Here is a 20,217-nt window from a genome sequence, read left to right on the forward strand (position 1 = left end):
CAAAAAAAGTGCATACAATACAGCAAGCATCCCCCCATCCCTCCCACCTTCCGGCCACTCTAAGGCAGTCTCCCTACACCACTTTTAGCTCTCGGTCCACTCCATGCCCCTTCCAGTTCTCAATCCACCCTGACACACCTTCCGGCCACCTCTAGGACTGCCCGTCCTACTTCCCCAAACCCCCCTCCAGGACAACAGCAATCAGGACAGCCTACCCACCTTCTGGCTTCCCTAACCGTCCTTAGCACCTTCCAGCCACCTCTAGGACAACACTCCTGTTCATTTTTTTTTCTCTCTTTTTTTCTGACACTCTTGTTTTTTTCTCTCTCTCTTTAACCCCCACACTACTGCCTAACTGCGGTAGTGCTTATTTTTTCCCCAGCACCCAACACTCCTGTTCTTTTCAGGCAGCAGCAGTGATACAGGCCCCAAGCAGTAACAGCTGTGATACAGGCCCCAAGCAGGTCCAGGCGGGGTCCCAGAGACCAGTTCAGGGAGTGGGCCCCAGGTCAGCAGCAACACTCCCTTGACCTGGGTGAGGCCCAGGCTGCAGCTCCAAACATAGGCCCAGGACTCAAAGCTCCTTCCTTCCTTTCTCCCTCCTTTCCCCTTTCCCTTCCCTCGATGTGGGGCAGCTGGTTCAGGGACAGTCCCCTTCCTCTCAGACACCTTCAAGGAGGAGAGTCCTTGCACACACACTGATCCAGTTCCCTCAGAGTCAGCTCTCAGAGTGAACAGTATGTTTGACACCCCGTTGTTTTTTCTCCTGTTCTTTTTTCTTTTTCTTTTTTTTTCTTTTTTGCGGTAGTGCTTATTTTTCCCCAGCACCCATGGTGTGTGTGTGTAGGTGTGAGACAAAAGTGAGAGACACAAAGTACACGAATCTTTATTCAATTTCCACCACCACGAAGATAGGAAAACACCCGGGTAGCCAGTGACAAGCAGTGTCCTTCGCGTCAAAGGGAATGCTCCTGTTCTTTTTTTAAGGAAAAACACCCGAGTGGTCCAGTGACAAGCAGTACCCTTCACAAAAGGCAATGCTGTGTGATCAAAATCCACTGTATAGTTTTTTTTTTCTATTTTTTATTTTTCTTTTTTCTAGTGCCTTTTTTTTCTTTTTTTTAAAATTAACCCCCACACTACTGCCTAACTGCGGTAGTGCTTATTTTTTCCCCAGCACCCATGGTGTGTGTGCAAGTGTGAGATACAGTGAGAGACACAAAGTGCACGAATCTTTATTCAATTTCCACAACGCTCCTGTTCTTTTTTTCTTTTTCTTTTTTTTTCTTTTCAAAGGGCAATGCTGTGTGAATCTCCTATTTCTTTTTTTTTTCTTTTTTTTCCTTCTTCCAATTTCCACCACCAGGAAGATAGGAAAACACCCGAGTGGCCAGTGACAAGCAGTGCCCTTCACATCAAAGGGCAATGCTATGTGATCAAAACAGTGAAGGGGAGGGCAGGGACTAAATCAAAATAGAGTTGGAGGGGGAACGCTCCTGTTCTTATCTGTCATCCAGAGCTCCCTAATTGGACTAGATTAACAGTCGCAATCAAGGAACTCATATTCTATGAGGTTCACCTGGCTGACCTTGTTACAATCACAACACTATCCACGTATATAAGACCATAAGAGGAAAGAACAGGAGTATACCATTCAGCCTCTCAAGTCTGCTCTGTCGTTCATTAGGGCCATGGATGATCTGGCATTCCTCACATCCACTTTCCTGCATTTCCCTATAATCTTTGACTCGAAGAATAAAGAAAAGAAAATTACAGCACAGGAGCAGGCCTTTTGACTCCCAGACTGATCAAAAATCAATCTATCTCAGCCTTACATACACACAAAGACGGTGCCCACCCAGCTCTCTGGGGCAAAGAGCTCCAAAGACTCTCAACAATCTGAGAGAAGACATTTCTCCTAACCCCAGTCTTAGATTGGCACCACATTATTCTCAGACTATGCCCTCTCATCCTAAATTTTCCCACAAGGGGAAATATCCTCTCAGCATTAGCCCAATAAGAATCCTATGTGTATCAATGAGGTCACCTCTCACTCTACTAAACCCCAGCGAATAAAGTCCCAACTTGTTTAGCCTTTGCTTATAGGCCAGTCCCTCCATATCAGGGATCATCCTAGTGAACATTACTTGAACTGACTCCAATTAAATAATACATTTCCAGATGTGGCCTCAGCTGCACCTTGTAGAGTAAGCCTTCCTTACTCTTGTACTCCACCACCCTTGAGATTAGGGGCCAACATTCCATTAGATTCCTGATTACCTGCTGCATCTGTGTACGAGTTTTCTGTGTTTTGTGCACAGGTCCTTCCAAGTACCTTTGTGTTGCAGATTTCTATAGTTTTCTCTATTTAAATAATAATCTGTTCTTTTGTTCTCTTTTCTAAAATGAACAACTTTACATTTTCCCCCCATTATACTCCATTTCCCAATGTGTAGCCCACTTAGTTAACCTGTCAGTATCTCTGTAAGCCATTCCCTCTTGCAACTTGTCTTTCCACCTATTTCTGTGTTGTTTGCAAATTTGATTATAGTACATTCACTTCCTTCCTTCAACTGATTAATATATATGGTAAACAGTTGTGGTCCCAGCAGTGATCCCTGTGGAATCACACTGGTCACGGGTCGCCAATCTGAAAAAGAACCCCTTCTCCCCACTCACCATTTCCTGCCCATGAGCCAATTCTCTATCCACATCAATATACTACCTCCACCATCATAGACTCTTATCTTTTGACTTTTGTAAGGTACCTTATCAAATAACTTATGGAAGTGCAAATATGATACACCCATGGCTCTCCTCTCGTTGAGACTTCCTTGAAGAACTTTAATAAATTAGTCAGACATTATGATGCTCTGCTTAGTCTGCTTGGTTCGATTATGATTTTCCAAATGTACTGCTATTGCTTCCTTAATAATTGATTCCAACATCTTTCTATAATAGATATTAAGCTAATGGTCCATAGTCACTAATCCACTGGCATTTTTCCAATCTGCTGGTACTTCTCCAGAACCCAAAAGAGTTTTGGAAAATTACAACCACACTATCTCTGGAGCAACTTCCTTTTGGATCCTGGATGCCAGCCATCAGGGCTAGGCGTTTATCAGCCTTTAGTTTGACTAATATTATTTCTCTAGCAATGGCAATTGCATTTAATTCCTCCCCCATGTTCTCTGTTAGTACTGGTATATTCAAAGTATCTTCCACTGTAAAGAGCAATGGAAAATATCTGTTTAACTCCTCTGCTATTTCCTTGATCCCCATATGAACATAGACTAACATGACAAATTCTTTATGACCGTAATAATCATTATGGTAACAGATAGATTGATAAACTGGATGACGAGAATATTAAGGACTCGCTCAAGCTATGTATTGAAGCAGGTGGGGAACAGTAGGATTGGCAAGAATCTTAATGGGCATTACTTCAGAACTTTAAGCACTAGCCTCCACCCATTAGGACTGTCTGGAGTGGATTTTTCATCCTTGATCTTCTGACTCAGAGGTGAAGGTTTCCATCAAGGCCAACAAGATGTTGAGCAAAAATGCCAATCATTCTTTTCAGTCAGAATGGATCAAAATAAAGTAGGGCCTCGTACCTGATCAGATATGTGCAAAAAATTATATAAATATCAAAAGAAAAAGAAAGTATTGCAGTCATCAGTATTAAACACATCCCAACATACTTCATGCCTGTGAAGTACATTCACTGTTTAATATGGGAAACATAGCTACTAATTTATAAGCAGCAAAATCTCATAAGCATATCCAGTGTAATGTGCTTTGGTAGGTTAGTTCAGAGTTATATGTTGACCATGACATCAAGAAGAACACCTCCAATTCACTTTGAAATAGCTATTTCATCAATGAGGAAAGATAGAGCCTTGGTATAATATCTTATCATCCACAGCAACAATGATGATGCTGGAAGAACTGACTCAGGATGTATGACAGCAGTGTGACATGGTGGTTAGCTCCACATGCATGGCAAACTGAAGGAGCCCACAGAGTGCCAGCATGGCTGTGGCAATGACTGTGGAGACAATGATACCTGTGAGCCATAGCAAGAAGGAAATGTAAAAATTAAGCCTTTTCATCACTTTTTGACAGCTTGCTTTTCTTTGTCTGTGTTTCAAGATGGTGCTGGACAGTGGTGACACTAAACAACATTTTTCACTGTATTTGTACAATGAATAAATAAGTCTAACCTAATCTTATCAGAAAGGTGGCATTCGCACTGGTGCAGTCCTCGCTTGGTATGCATTGAACTGTCAGAGTCAGTTATGTGTTCAAGTCTGTGGAGTGGAACTTGAAATCAGAACCTTCCAATTTAGAGGCAAGAGTGTTACTCATTGAATGCCAGCTTTGCAAGAGAGTTCCTCTAGAACATGGAACCTTCATTCAAAACTGGGAAACTATCTCACTGCTGTTTGGGAACTTGTTGTGTACAAATTGGGTGTGGTGTTTGCCTCATTTTAAACTAAATACACTCAAAAAAAACTAGCTGTAAAAACTTCTGGGATGTGTTGAAGGTTTGAAAGTTGCGATATAAATGCATGTTCTTTTCATTCATTTTCATGTAACATGGGAGCGAATATTCAGAGGAAATTGAACAGGAGTTCATAACTCAAGTAAGGCTGACAATGACTGGTTCCCTTTGTAAGTAGATGGCTCCCAATTATTTTCTGTGACTTATAGTCAAGTCTGAATGCATAGTTATAGAAAGGTTGTTTGAATTGTAATGATTTCAACTTATGTGGCTCCAGGTTTGCTGGTTTCTTAAACAAGAAGTAAGATAATATTGTCACTTGACAATGAATAATTTCAATGAGAGCAACAAGTGGATTGTTGTTTGGAAACACAGTAGCTACACCAGAGTTCATATTGAGCTATTACCGCAGGATGAGGTCCTGCAATGTTTACCCTCTCAGCACAATTCACAGCATAAATTGGGAGGGGAAAACAAACAAAATGAGGATATGTATTACTCTAATATATTCCTGTGGTGTCCCACCAGGATCTATCCTCGAATCCCATCCTATTTCTCATCAATTTGCTGCATCATAACAGAAAGCACAGACAGAATCTTGTTGTTTGAGAGTAAGTGTGGACGCTCCTTGGAAAGAGGGAGAAGTTTGGCTCAGTATGATTAGGAAAAGTCAGCATTGCTTTGTATGTGGGAAATTGGGTCTCACAAACTTGACTTTTTTGAGGAAGCAACCAAAAGGGTTGATGAGGGCAGAGCAGTAGATGTTGTTTACTTGAACTTTAATAAAGCCTTTGATAAGGTTCTGCGTGGTGGACTAATTAGTAAAGTTAGATCACATGGCATTCAGGGAACTTGCAAATTGGATATAAAGTTGGCTTTACAATAGGAGACAGAGGATGGTGGTGGAGGCTTGCTTTTTGAGCTGGAGAGCTGTATCCAGCGGTGTTCCACAGAATTAGGTACTGGTTCCACTTTTGTTTGTCATTTATGTAAATGATTTGGATGAGGATGCAGGAGGCATTGTTAGTAAATTTGCAGATGTCACCAAAATTAGTGGTATAGTGGACAGTGAAGACGGTTATCTAAGATTTCAAACAGATTTTAATCAATTAGGTCTATGGGCTGAGGAGTGGCAGATGGAGTTCAATTTGGATAAATGCAATGTATTGCATTTTGGTGAAACACACAAGGGCAGGACTTAGACAATTAATGGTCGGGCCCTGGGTAGTGCTATAGAACAGAGAGACCTAGGGGTTCAGGTATGTAATTCTTGGAAATTTACATCCCAGGTAGACAGAATGGTGAAGAAGACATTTAGCACAATCGCCTTCATTGCTCAGATCTTTGATTGTAGGAGTTGAGACATCATGTTGATGTTGTTCAGGACTTTGGTGAGGCCTCTTCTGTACTGTGTGCAGTTTTCTGGTCATCCTGCTATAAGAAGGATATTATTAAAATGATGTGGTTTAAATTGGAGAAACGGTTTATGAGGATGTTGCTGGGAATGGAAGATTTGTGTTATACAAATAGGCTGGGACATTTTTTATTGGAGTGTAGGAGGTTGAAGAGTGACCTTATTGGGGTTTGTAAAATTACGAAGGGCATAGATAGTAAGGGCTTAATTAGGGTCAGTCATCATTGCTTTGTGCAGGACAGGTCATGTCTTACTAACTTGATTGAATTTTCAGAGGTGACGAAGGTGATCAATGAGGGTAGAGCAGTGGCTGTTGTCCACATGGATTTTAGTAAGGCTTTCGACAAGGTCTCTCATGGTAGACTCATCCAGAAGATTAAGATGCATGGGATCAGAATTGGTTTGCCCATAGAAGACAGAGGGTGGAAGGGTGTTTTTCAGGCTGGAAGTCCATGACTAGTGTTGATCCGTACTGGGACCTCTGCTGTTTGTGATACATATAAATGACTTGAATGAAAATATAGATGGGTGGGTTAGTAAGCTTGCAGACAATACAAAGATTAGTGGATTTGTGGACAGTGTAGAAGGTTGTCAAAGGATACAGTGGGGTTTGGGTCAGTAGCAGATATGGGTGGAAACATAGCAGATGGAGTTTAATCTATGCAAGTGTGGAGATATTTGGAGATCAAATGTTAAGGAAGAGTATAGAATTAAAAACAGGAGCCTGAACATCATTGATGGGATCACAGAGGGATCTTGGGGTCCAAGTCTCTAGCTCCCTGAAAGTGGCCACGCAAGTACATAGAGTGGTAAAGATAGCATTGACAGACAGAATCTTTTTTTCTAGAATTGAAATTTCTAAAACTAAGGGTCATGCATTTAAGGTGAGAGGCGGAAAATTCAAAGGAGATGTTAGAGACAAGTGTTTTTACACAAAGAGTGGTAGGATTGTGGAACACACTACCAGCAATGGTGGTGGAAGCAGCTCCAAAGGGGGCTTTTAAGAGATTTTTAGGTAAGCATGTGAATATGTAAGGAATTGAGGGACACGGACCAAGGGCAGGCAGAAGGGATTAGTTTAATTTGGCATCATGTTCAGCCCAACATCATGGGATGCTCTGCAGAGGATTGGTGCAGAATCGATGGGCTGAATGGCCTCTTTCTGCATTCTAGGGATTCCATGATTCTTGACTATTGTCCACAAAGTGGGTAAGGGAAAGTCATTAACATCACTTGCTTTAGGATGGTTGTAACGTGCAATTCTAATGTGTAAGCGTTCGTTTTTCTTGAAACAATTGTATCCATAATAGGTTACAGTACAGTATTAAGTATTCCAAGACCATCAAAATTGTCTTCTGGATCGTTTCTGGAACGATGTCTACCATGCGAGGTACAAACTTCACCTATAGAGTTGGATTTGTTGCCCATCTTTGCCCAACAAGATTGGACCTCTGAATGAATTTCTAATGGCTGGGGTGTTAATGAGTACTCATGGCATCCAATTAATGCAAAAGATATTCCCAACCATTGGGTCAGATACACAACAATGGAACTGAAGAACAATCACTGGACCTGGAACATTAACTCTGCTTTTTCTCCACAGATGCTGCCAGACTTGCTTAGCTTTTCCAGCAATTTCTGATCTTGTTTCTAATTTTGTGCTCATCAGTTGATGAATGGAGACTATTTTACAACCTCACTACCTAGCATTAACATTAGCACTCTCCCTGTCCAGGCACCACTGCTGTTTAAGATATACTGTACTGTGTAGCCCTGTAAGGTTTCCGCAGTTTGTGTACAGTATCTGTAATGTTTGAGGAAGAAAGAAAGAACTCGCATTTCTGTCCTCGGGCTGTTACAGTGCTACAGTACAGCCCATTGCAAGGTAGAAGAACAACACCTCATTTTCTACTTAGGCACTTGACAGCCTTCAGAACTCATCATTGAGTTCAACAACTTCAGACCATGAACGCTGCCCTTGATTTTGATTATATAACCTTCCACCCCACTCCCCATTACCTTGTTTGAATGGGTTAGCTCTCAATAGACCTGACCTATTTTCTACAATTCACACCTACCATTAATACCTATTATGCATCAATATCTCTCCTCTTCTACTATTAGCACTCTCACCCCACAGATGCTAAGTTTCTCAGACACTTCCTGTTTTTATTTCAGATCAACAGTACTTTAGTTTAATTAAAAGGACTTTTACTCTGCCTGTAATGTATTGTATACCCTGGCGATTCTTATTTTTGATGCTATGTGGGCAAAATGAAATTTTTTAGATTAGATTACACTTACAGTGTGGAAACAGGCCCTTCGGCCCAACAAGTCCACACCGACCCACCAAAGCGCAATCCACCCATACCCCTACATTTACCCCTAACCTAACACTACGGGCAATTTAGCTTGGCCAATTCACCTGACACGCACATCTTTGTGACTGTGGGAGGAAACCGGAGCACCCGGAGGAAACCCACGCAGACACGGGGAGAACGTGCAAACTCCACACAGTCAGTCGCCTGAGTCGGGAATTGAACCCGGGTCTACAGGCGCTGTGAGGCAGCAGTGCTAACCACTGTGCCACCGTGCCGCCCATAAATGTATTCAATTACCAGCATTCTTTGTAATGATGAACAAAACATACATGGGGATAAAATAAAAAAACTTTTGAGTTGTACCTCGGACAAAAACTGCAGTTTGCCTGATAAAGGATGCATGCCTTCAAGCTGTTGTTGTTAAGTATTCGCTGACACTAGTGAATGAAGGTACTATTCTGTGTTCTTTCAATCAAGTAATGATTGACTTTTCAAGTTTTGTTTCTTGCAGAAATAAAATACTGCAGTTGCTGGAAATCTGAAATTAAAGCAGAAAAGGCTGACAACGCTGGTCAGCGCTGGAAGTCTAATCTTTCATGAGAACCTTCCTTATGAAGGGATTATGCCCAAAATGTTGATCCTCCTGCTCCTTGGATGCTGCCTGACCTGCTGTACTTTTCCAGCACCACACTCTCGACCCCTTTCTGACTAATAGCCTAGTATCATTCTCATTAATCTGTACGATTCCTCTGCAAGGTCAATTATCTTTCCTGAAGTGTGGTGCCCAGATCTGAATAGGACACTCCTGCTGTAGACGAATTTACATTTATATTGCCCTTTATGACCTTGAGATGTCCTCACTTATGTTTTGGTGTTTGCAGTGAAGTACCTTTGAAGTCTAACCATTGTTCTAACATCAGAATCAGCTGCTTTACAAACTCAAATTTGGTAGGAATATTAAATCTAAAAATTATAGTGTGTAACATTATGCTCAAAACATAATTAATTTCTAAGTTTGTGAGAAGATTTGTAGCTCAGATGCTCATTGTTGTGGTTCTGATGGCTGAGCTGGGAATTTGTGTTGCAGACGTTTCACCCCCTGTCTAGGTGACATCCTCAGTGATTGGGACCCTCCTGTGAAGCGCTTCTGTGATCTTTTCTCCGGCTATTGTAGTGGTTTGTCTCTGCCGCTTCCGGTTGTCAGTTTCAGCTGTCCGTTGCAGTGGTCGATATATTGGGTCCAAGTCGATGTGCTTATTGATTGAATCTGTGAATGAGTACCATGCTTCTAGGAATTCCCTGGCCGTTCTCTGTTTGGCTTGTCCTATAATAGTAGTGTTGTCCCAGTCGAATTCATGTTGCTTGTCATCTGCGTGTGTGGCTACTAAGGATAGCTGGTCGTGTCGTTTCGTGGCTAGTTGGTGTTCATGGATTCGGATCATTAGCTGTCTTCCTGTTTGTCCTATGTACTATTTTGTGCAGTCCTTGCATGGGATTTTGTACACTACATTGGTTTTGCTCATGCTGGGTATCGGGTCCTTCGTTCTGGTGAGTTGTTGTCTGAGAGTGGCTGTTGGTTTGTATGCTGTTATGAGTCCTAGTGGTCGCAGTAGTCTGGCTGTCAGTTCGGAAATGCTCCTGATGTACGGGAGTGTGGCTAGTCCTTTGGGTTGCAGCATGTCCTCGTTCCGTTGTCTTTCCCTTAGGCATCTGTTGATGAAATTGCACGGGTATCCGTTTTTGGTGAATACATTGTAGAGGTGTTCTTCTTCCTCTTTTTGCAGTTCTGGTGTACTGCAGTGTGTTGTGGCCCTTTTGAACAGTGTCTTGATGCAACTTCTTTTGTGTGTGTTGGGTGGTTGCTTTCATAGTTCAGGACTTGGTCTGTGTGTTGGGCTTTCCTGTATACCTTTGTGGTGAATTCTCCGTTCGGTGTTCTCTGTACCATCACGCCTAGGAATGGGAGTTGGTTGTCCTTTTCTTCCTCTCTCGTGAATCGGATTCCTGTGAGTGTGGCGTTGATGATCCGGTGTGTGTTCTCTATTTCTGTATTTTTAATGATTACAAAGGTATCATCTACATATCTGACCCAGAGTTTGGGTTGAATTTGTGGTAAGACTTTGTTCTAACCTTTGCATTACTGCTTCTGCTATGAGTCCAGAGATGGGTGAGCCCATGGGTGTTCCGTTGATTTGTTCATATATTTGGTTGTTGAATGTGAAGTGTGTTGTGAGGCACAGGTCCAGTAGTTTGAGTATGCCGTCTTTGTTGATAGGTTCCCATCTGGTTGTTTGTTCTGTATGTCCAGCAGGTTGGCTATTGTTTCTCTGGCTAGGGTTTTGTCGATAGAGGTGAACCATGCCGTTACATCGAATGAGACCATGGTTTCTTCCTTGTCTATGTGTATATTTCTGATGATGTCCAAGAATTCCTGTGTTGACTGTATAGAGTGTCTGGATCCGCTGATCAGGTGTTTCAGTTTCTGCTGTAGTTCTTAAGCCAGTCTGTGTGATGGTGTCCCTGGTAGTGATACTATTGGTCTGAGTGGGAGGCATGGCACTCATCCACAGATTCAATCAATAAGCACATCGACTTGGGCCCAATATACTGGCCACTGTAGCGGACAGCTGGAACTGACAACCGGAAGTGGCAGATTCAAACCACTACAAATGCCGGAGGAAAGATCACAGAAACGCTTCACAGGAGGGTCCCAAGCACTGAGGATGTCACCTAGACAGGGGATGAAACGTCTGCTACACAAATTCCCAGCTCGGCGAACAGAACCACAACAATAATTAATTTCTAGATTAGAGTGGTTCTGGAAAAGCACAGCAGTTCAGGCAGCATCCAAGGAGCAGGAAAATCGACGTTTCGGGCAAAAGCCCTTCATCAGGAATAGAGGCAGAGTGCCTGCAGGGTGGAGAGATAAATGAGAGGAGGGTGGGGGTGGGAAGAAAGTAGCATAGAGTACAATAGGTGAATGAAGGTGGGGATGGAGGTGATAGGTCAGAGAGGAGGGTGGATTGGATAGGTGGCAAGGAAGATAGGCAGGTAGGGCAAGTCATGGGGACAGTGCTGAGCTGGAAGTTTGAAACTAAGGTGAGGTGGGGGAAGGGGAAATGAGGAAACTGGTGAAGTCCACATTAATGCCCTGGAGTTGAAATGTTCCGAGGTGGAAGATGAGGCGTTCTTCCTCCAGGCGTCTGGTGGTGAGGGAGCGGCAGTGAAGGAGGCCCAGGACCTCCATGTCCTCGGCAGAGTGGGAGAGGGGAGTTGAAATGTTGGGCCGTAGGGCGAGGTGGTTGATTGGTGCGGGTGTCCCAGAGATGTTCCCTAAAGCGCTCTGCTAGGAGTAGTCCTGTCTCCCCAAAGTAGAGAAGACCGCATTGGGATCAACGGATACAATAAATCATATTTGTGGATGTGCAGGTAAAACTTTGATGGATGTGGAAGGCTCCTTTGGGGCCTTGGATGGAGGTGAGGGAGGAGGTATGGGCGCAGGTTTTGCAATTCCTGAGGTGGCAGGGGAAGGTGCCAGGAGGGAGGGTGGGTTGTAGGGGGGCGTGAATTAAGCAGGTAGTCACAGAGGGAATGGTCTTTGCGGAAGGAGGAAAGGGGTGGGGAGGGAAATGTATCCCTGGTGTTGGGGTCGGTTCGGAGGTGGTGGAAATATCGTGGGATGATTTGGTTTATGTGAAGGTTGGTAGGGTGGAAGGTGAGCACCGGGGGGGGGTTCTGTCCTTGTTACGGTTGGAGGGGTGGGGTCTGAGGGCAAAGATGCGGGATATGGATGAGATGTGTTGCACGGCATCTTTAACCATGTGGGAAGGGAAATTGAGGTCTCTAAAGAAGGAGCCATCTGGTGTGTTCTGTTGTGGAACTTGTCCTCCTGGGAGCAGGTACGGTGGAGGTGAAGGAATTGGGAATATAGGATGGCATTTTTGCAGGAGGGAAGCGGTGTAATCCAGGTAGCTGTGGGAGTCGGTGGGTTTGTAAAAAATGTCGGTGTCAAGTCGGTCGTCATTAATGGAGCTGGAGAGGTCCAGGAAGGGGAGGGAGGTGTCAGAGATGGTCCAGGTAAATTTAAGGTCAGGGTAGAATTAATTTCTGTCAAACTTTATGCTTTAACAAATGGTGTAACCCATTCTTATTCATTATTGAAAAGTTGATGTGGCGAAACATAATTCTCAGACTTTACTGTGAACACGGAAACTGATCTAATATTTTCTAAGGATAAAAGTATTTGACCATTTTTGACCATAAGACTCCAGTTTCCCACCCCCTCCCTGAGTCAGCCCACTTTGAATCAGTCTCACCTTGTGATGGTGCGGATCCTGTCACACACATTGGCAGCAGAAGTAACCCCTCAAAACACGTGAGGCGAGTGGGAATTGAACATTTGACTTGAGAGATTACAGGTCGGGGTGACCCCATTGTGGCTGGGAACTGATGAGCTGGAAAGCACAGGCAGGGTAGTCAGCACTGGAAGCAGTGTAACAGCCAGCGATCAGAGTTCCAGATTACAGCTGCGGGTGAGAAGGGTGGGGGACATCATGAAGGCTGCAGGAGCTTTTAGAATCGTAGAGTTATACAACACGGAAACAGACCCTTCAGCCCAACTTGCCCATGCCAGCCAGATATCTTAAATTAATCTAATCCAGTTTGCCAGCATTTGGCCCATTTCCCTCTAAACCGTTCCTATTCATATACCAAACCAGATGTCTTTTAAATGTTGTAATTGTACCAGCCTCCTCCAACCTAGTTTGGTGCATCAGATGCCCCCGAGGTGGTGTTCTCTACATCGGTGAGACCAAATGCAAACTCAAGGCATGTTTCACCAAGCACCTCAGCCAGGCCCACAGGAACCACCCTGACCTTCCAGTCACCAATTAGTTTAATGACCTTCCCACTCCCATTCCAACATGACCATCCTGGACCTCCTCCATTACTGCAGTGAATCAGACTGCAAATAGGAGGAACAACACCTCATCTTCCACCTGGGTAGCCTACAGCCCGGAGGACTCAACATTGAGTTCTCCAATTTCAAATAGTCTCCCTTCCCATCCCTTCCCATCCCTTCCCATCCCCTCTCCCTGCCTTTCATTCCTCTGACCGACCATCCCCCCCCCCAGCTACAACCGGATTCATTCCTTCCATCGACCAACTAGATTATACCCTCTACCTGTGTTCCCTTATCCCTACCTCATCACCACCCCTAACATCCCTTTATTTGCAACTCCTCTTACATCCACCCCTAGTCCTGAAGAAAGGTTACACCGAAACATTGACTCCTCCACTTCCTGATGCTGCCTGGCTTGCTGTGTTCTTCAAGCCTCCTGCTTTGGATTCCAGCATCTGCAATTTTCTTGTCTCCACAACCTCCTCTGGCAGCTCATTCTATACACACACCACTCTCTGCATGAAAAGGTCGCTCCTTTGGTCCATTTTAAATCTTTCCTCTCCCATCTTAAACCTATTCCCTCCAGTTTGGTCTCCTCTACCCTGGGAAAAAGACCTTGGCTATTCACCCTATCCATGCCCCTCATCAACTGTCCAGGTGAAAAAGTCCCAACCTATTCAGCGCTTCCCTATAGCTCAAACTCTCCAACCCCAGCGACATCCATGTAAATCTTTTCTGAACTCTTTCAAGTTTAACAGTACCTTTCCCGCAGCAGGGAGACCAGAATTGCTTTTCATCAGAACCATCTCTACAAAGAAACAGGGAAATGATGTGAAGATTCAGACACTGGTGTGGTTTCTCACACAGATTAAACACTCAGGCAGTGAAAAGCTTAACTCCTTCAGATGCTCACCCATACTCCAAAACAGGCTGTTGGATCAAAATAGTGAGCCCATTAAATGTTGCTTTTCTAAATATTTGGATCCATTTGTACCAAAAGTCCACAAAGATAATAAGAATAAAAAATGTCACCTACAGAATGATTGTCAGCTATCATACAGAGTCACTGTAATGCAGGCCAGTGAAGCACGCCTTTTCAAACAGACCTTCTGCCTACCAACTGAGCTCCAGTTGAGCATCAGGAGTTAATAAATCAAATAAAATAAACAAGGAAATGCCCCCAGAGGAAGCAGTTCAATACACTCTGAACTTCTTGGAAATCAGAACAATGTACAACCTGTTGAGGTGCCAAGTGATGGAATCAAATCTTATATTTTCTATTCCATACTGGAACAGCTGTACCCTAAAATAAACTCTACTGTACTAATTGAAACTCCTGAAACAAAGTTCCATATAATTAATCTTCAATACCTAAAACTAATGTATCGCTGATCTTTCAGTCCTGTCCAACTCTGACTCCTATCTTCCAGAACTTCCTGCCACCTTCACACCAAGCTCAATTGTTTCCCTCCGTTTCATCCCTAATGTTGTATAAAGATACAACATAAGAGCAGAACTAAGCCCCTCAAGCCTCCTCCATCATATAATAAGATCATGTTTGCTCTGAATAGTCCACATTAGCCAGGCAGGAGGCTGGGAGAACACAGCGAGCCAGGCAGCATCAGGAGGTGTAGAAGTCGATGGTTTGGGTGCAACCCTTCTTCAGGACTAGGGATGGGTGAAGGGAGAGCTGCAGATAAAGGGAGTGGCGGGGCAGGATGGTGAAGTGGGGATAGGTGAAGACAGGTAGAGGGTACGACCTGGTTGATTAATGGGAGGAATGAATCTGGTTGGTATCAGGGAGCAGCGGCAGTGAGGGAGAGGGGCTTGGAAGGGAGTCGGGTGATGGGGAGGGAGGTTATTTGAAATGGGAGAACTCAATGTTGAGTCCTCTGGGCTGTAGGGTGCCCAGGTGGAAAATAAGGGGTTGTTCCTCCAATAGGTGCTGTGGTTTGTTTTGGTGAAAGAGGAGGCCAAGGTTGGTCATTGTCAGAAAGGGAGTGGTTGGGGGAATTGAAATGGGCGGCGACTGGGAGGTCTCGTCCTCTGCAGACCCAGCTGCGATGTTTGGTAAACCATTCCTTAAGTTTACGTTTGGTCTCCCCAAAGTAGAGAAGACTACATCGGGAACACCTGATGCAGTAAACTAGGTTGGAAGAGAGGTAGGTGAACCTCTGTCTCACCTGGAAGGTATGGGGCCAAGGATGGAGATGAGGGACTGGTGTACTGGCAGGTTTTGTCCACATTCCAGCTTTACCCTAATGACCTTATTAAGAATCTATCTAACTCTGCCTTCAAATTTCCAAAGTCACTGCATCATTCAAATTTTGGGGAATGAAGAGGGCTTCCACTGACTCCTGATGTCAGGGTGAATGATCCTGTGAAAGGTGAAAGTTACCAACAGTCCTGTGTTGTCCTGGTCCAGTGAAGAACTTTAAAATTAAATCACTGCCGAAAGCAAACCATGAGAAAAAAAATCATTAGGGAGACTTTATAAATAAACAAATAGTGTTTTTGCATTTCAATCGAACTGCAAAAACACTATTAGATGTAAAAAGGGAGAGGGAGAATTTATCTTCTTTAACTCATAGTCTTACTGATTTCAACAAGCAACAAGGAGTGGTAACCATTCTAATTGGTCATGGGAAAGCAGTGTACCAGTAAAGTGGGCCATTGGCAAAAGATGGGGTGGAGCCGGGCTTGGGAGGATATTAGATTAGACTCCCCTACAGTTGGAAACAGGCCCTCAGCCCAACAAGTCCACACCAATCTTCCAAAGAGTAACCCACTCAGACCCATTTCCCTCTGAGTAATTCACCTAACACTATGGGCAATTTAGTATGGCCAATTCAGCTGACCTGTACATCTTTGAACTGTGGGAGGAAACCCACGCAAACATGAGTAGAATATGCAAACTCCACACAGTCAGTCGCCCAAGATCAGAATTGAACCTGGGGTCCCTGGCACTGTGAGGCACCAGTGCTTACCATGGGGGTGGGAATGGGGAGTGGTATGTCTTTGACAGAGTGGGAGGGGGAGTTGAAGTAGTCAGCTACAGGGGGTGGGGTTTTAGTCTCCTTTACCACCACATCCAAGCCACCCGAAGCCTGGAGGAAGAACACCTCACCTTCCACCTTTGGACCCTTCAACCACATGGCATCAATATCAATTTCACCAGTTTCCTCGTCTCCCCTTACCCCACCTCATCCCAGATCCAACCCTCCAACTCAGCACCGCACTCTTGTCCATCATCTATCCCACCTATCTGCTCCACCCTCCCCTCCAACCTATCACACCTTTCCAGCTACCTTTCCCCCAGCCCCACCCCCACCCTCCTATTTATCTCTCAGCCCCTTTCCCCATCACATTCCTGAAGAAGGGCTTGTACGCAAAACATCGATTCTCCTGCTCTTTGGATGCTGCCTGACCTGCTGTGCTTTTCCAGTGCCACACTTTGACTCTGATCTCCAGCCTCACTTTCTCGTAGTGTCCTAAGCCCAACCATCTTCAGCTACTTCATCAATGGCCTCCATCATAAGGTCAGAAGTGGGGATGTTTGCACTACTTTACCCACCATTCATGATCCCTCAGATAATGAAGCAGTCCATGTTCAAATGCAACAACATCTGGACAGTATGCAAGCTTGGGTTGGTAAGTGGCAAGTAAATTTGAACTACACAAATGCCAGGCAATGCCCCTCACCAGTAAGAAACAATCTAACCATCGTTCAATGACATGCAATGGTGTTACCATCACTGAATTCCCTATTATCAACATCCTGATGGTTATCATTGACCAGAAACTCAGCTGGACCCACCATATAAATACTGTAGCTACAAAAATAGGTCAAAGGTTAGGAATATTGCAGTGAGCAACTTACCACCTGACTCCACAAAGCCTGCCCATCACCTACAAGTTCTCAAATCTTATCACTTACCTGGATAAGAGCAGTCTTCAACAACACTCATGAAGCTTGACACTATCCAGGACAGAGCAGCCTGTTTGATTGGCATCATATCCAGAAATTCACCAAAGATCCTTTGACGATTCCTTACAAACCCACAATCACTTCCAGCTGGAAAGACAAGGGGCAGCAGATACATGGGAACACCACCCCTTGAAAGTTCCCCTCCATGCACTCACCATTCTGACTTGGAAATATATCGTTGTGGTTCTGTTCGCTGAGCTGGGAATTTGTGTTGCAGACATTTCGTCCCCTGTCTAGGTGACATCCTCAGTGCTTGGGAGCCTCCTGTGAAGCGCTTCTGTGATGTTTCCTCCGGCATTTATAGTGGTTTGTCCCTGCCGCTTCCGGTTGTCAGTTCCAGCTGTCCGTTGCAGTGGGCGGTATATTGGGTCCAGGTCGATGTGCTTATTGATTGAATCTGTGGATGAGTGCCATGCCTCTAGGAATTCCCTGGCTGTTCTCTGTTTGGCTTGTCATATAATAGTAGTGTTGTCCCAGTTGAACTCATGTTGCTTGTCATCCGCGTGTGTGGCTACTAAGGATAGCTGGTTGTGTCGTTTCGTGGCTAATTGGTGTTCATGGATGCGGATCATTAGCTGTCTTCCTGTTTGTCCTATGCAGTATTTTGTGCAGTCCTTGCATGGGATTTTGTACACTACATTGGTTTTGCTCATGTTGGGTATCGGGTCCTTCGTTCTGGTGAGTTGTTGTCTGAGAGTGGCTGTTGGTTTGTGTGCTGTTATGAGTCCTAAAATCACTAAGAAACATAAGAACATAATCATCCTACCAGCAGACAAAGGCAGAATGACGGTCATCCTAGACAAAGCAGAGTACATCCAAAAAGCACAACAACTACTTGCAGATACCAACACCTACCAAAAGAGGGAGTTTGACCCCGCTCTACAGCTCACCAATAGGATAAACAACACACTGAGGAACCTGCAAAAAAACGGACAGATAACCAGGTTTGACCTACAAAGAATGAAACCTGAAAGCAACAACACATCCAGATTCTATGGACTAGCTAAAGTGCACAAACCAGACATCCCACTCAGACCAATAGTATCACTACCAGGGACACCATCACACAAACTGGCTAAAGAACTACAGCAGAAACTGAAACACCTGATCAGCGGATCCAGACACTCTATACAGTCAACATAGGAATTCCTGGACATCATCAGAAATATACACATAGACAAGGAAGAAACTATGGTCTCATTCGATGTAACGGCACTGTTCACCTCTATCGACAAAACCCTAGCCAGAGAAACAATAGCCAACCTGCTGGACATACAGAACAGACAACCAGACGGGGAACCTATCAACAAAGACTGCATACTCAAACTACTGGACCTGTGCCTCACAACACACTTCACATTCAACAACCAAATATATGAACAAATCAACGGCACACCCACGGGCTCACCCATCTCTGGACTCATAGCAGAAGCAGTAATGCAAAGATTAGAACACACAGTCTTACCGCAAATTCAACCCAAACTCTGGGTCAGATATGTGGATGACACCTTTGTAATCATTAAAAACACAGAAATAGAGAACACACACCGGATCATCAACGCCACACTCACAGGAATCCGATTCACGAGAGAGGAAGAAAAGGACAACCAATTTCCATTCCTAGGCGTGATGGTACAGAGAACACCGAATGGAGAATTCACCACAAAGGTATACAGGAAAGCCCAACACACAGACCAAGTCCTGAACTATGAAAGCAACCACCCCAACACACACAAAAGAAGTTGCATCAAGACACTGTTCAAAAGGGCCACAACACACTGCAGCACACCAGAACTGCAAAAAGAGGAAGAAGAACACCTATACAATGTATTCACCAAAAACAGATACCCACGCAATTTCATCAACAGATGCCTAAGGGAAAGACAACGGAACGAGGACATGCCACACCCCAAAGGACTAGCCACACTCCCGTACATCAGGAGCATTTCCGAACTGACAGCCAGACTACTGTGACCACTAGGACTCATAACAGCACACAAACCAACAGCCACTATCAGACAACAATTCACCTGAACGAAGGATCCAATACCCAGCATGAGCAAAACCAATGTAGTGTACAAAATCCCATGCAAGGACTGCACAAAACACTGCATAGGACAAACAGGAAGACAGTTAACGATCCGCATCCATGAACACCAACTAGCCACGAAACGACACGACCAGCCATCCTTAGTAGCCACACACGCAGATGACAAGCAACATGAGTTCAACTGGGACAACACTACTATTATAGGACAAGCCAAACAGAGAACAGCCAGGGAATTCCTAGAGGTATGGCACTCATCCACAGATTCAATCAATCAGCTCATTGACCTGGACCCAATATACCGCCCACTGCAACGGACAGCTGGAACTGACAACCGGAAGCGGCAGAGACAAACCACAACAAATGCTGGAAGAAACGTCACTGAAGCACTTCACAGGAGGCTCCCAAGCACTGAGGATGTCACCTAGACAGGGGACGAAACGTCTGCAACACAAATTCCCAGCTCGGTGAACAGAACCACAACAACGAGCACCCGAGCTACAAATCTTCTCTCAAACTTGGAAATATATCGCCGTTCCTTCACTGTTGCTCGGTCAAAATCCCGGAATTCCCTCTCTAAGGATAACTTGGGTCTACCAATAACACATAGACTGTAGCAATTCAAGACTGCAGCTCACCACAATCTTCTCATGAGAAACTTGCTGACTGGCAATAAATGCAGGTCCAGCCAGCAATACCCACATCCCATGAGTGAAGTTAAGAAACTGTACACACATCCTATTCATTATATACTTATCCAGTACTATATACATATACAGACTCCCAATATTACATAGACACACATCCAATTACATACCGCATAGAATCTAGAAAGAAAAGCTGTTGCATAGCTATAATGATTTTTCATGACCTCAGGAATCCCCAAAACACCTGATAGCCAACAAAATACTTCTGAATTGTAGTTGCCAGCTGCAATGTAGGAAATACAGCAATGAATGTGCACAAATCAAGATATCACAAACAGCAATGTGATAATGATGAGATAATCCATTTCTGTAACATTGGTTCAGGGATACATT

The sequence above is a fragment of the Hemiscyllium ocellatum genome, chromosome 32, assembly GCF_020745735.1.
Source record: "Hemiscyllium ocellatum isolate sHemOce1 chromosome 32, sHemOce1.pat.X.cur, whole genome shotgun sequence".
Classification (NCBI taxonomy): domain Eukaryota; kingdom Metazoa; phylum Chordata; class Chondrichthyes; order Orectolobiformes; family Hemiscylliidae; genus Hemiscyllium; species Hemiscyllium ocellatum.